Below are 902 nucleotides of genomic sequence, written 5' to 3' on the forward strand. Positions count from 1 at the left end.
ATATCCGATTTGGACCACCAAGAGCTGCAGATAAGTTCTGATTTTATAGATCATTTGCACGATGTAGGGAATATATCACCAGCATTGTCCAGACGACCTCAACATTAGTTTCAGCATCCAAGGCTCGGATCAGGATCTCAACACTTAAATACACTGCAACACAATATCTTTTCCTCAACAGGCCCTGCCCTATTTAACATTGTCCCAAAACAGATCAATGAGGAAAATGATCCCATCACCTTTAAACGGAATCTGGACAAATTTCTCCAAGGAATACCAGATAAGTCACCTATACCTGGATACAACTCACTCAACAAGAACTCCCTACTCGAATGGTGCATGATAGCCCAAAACTTGATTAAAAAAGGATTTAGCAAATCCTATCAGGTGGTGCTATTAAGTTAGACATAACCTGGAACAATCTTTGGTCGAAACATATCCAAGTCATATATGGCTTACGGCCATATCACGTTGAAAGCACCGATTCTCGTCCGTTCACTGAAGTTAAGCAGCATCGAGCCTAGTTAGTACTTAGATGGATGACCGCTTGGGAAACCTAAGTGTTGTAAGCATTCTAATTTATAGGTACAGGAGTGGCTGTGTGTTAAGAAGCTTGCTTCCCAACCACATGGTTCCGAGTTCAGTCCCACTGTGTGGCACCTTGGTCAAGTGTCTTCTACTATAGCCTCAGGCCGACCAAAGCCTTCTGAGTAGATTTGGTAGACAGAAAATATATAAACTTTTTCACTTTGCCGAGCGTCAAACTAATACACATGTCTTCGTCTTTTTGTTTTTCTATAAATTTCAACTATATGCACCAGCATGACCGCAGCCACTTGGCTGAAACACATAAATAAATAAATAAATAAATAAATATATATATGTATATGTTTGTGTGTGGG

The 902-nt window shown here is 40.1% G+C and overlaps 1 pseudogene; it reads left to right on the forward strand.

Annotated features, from left to right (window-relative positions):
* The first annotated feature begins 453 nt into the window (after window positions 1-453).
* On the forward strand, window positions 454-572 carry LOC128248430 (5S ribosomal RNA; annotated as a pseudogene).
* Window positions 573-902: the final 330 nt, after the last annotated feature.

This window comes from Octopus bimaculoides, chromosome 7, assembly GCF_001194135.2.
Source record: "Octopus bimaculoides isolate UCB-OBI-ISO-001 chromosome 7, ASM119413v2, whole genome shotgun sequence".
Lineage (NCBI taxonomy): Eukaryota > Metazoa > Mollusca > Cephalopoda > Octopoda > Octopodidae > Octopus > Octopus bimaculoides.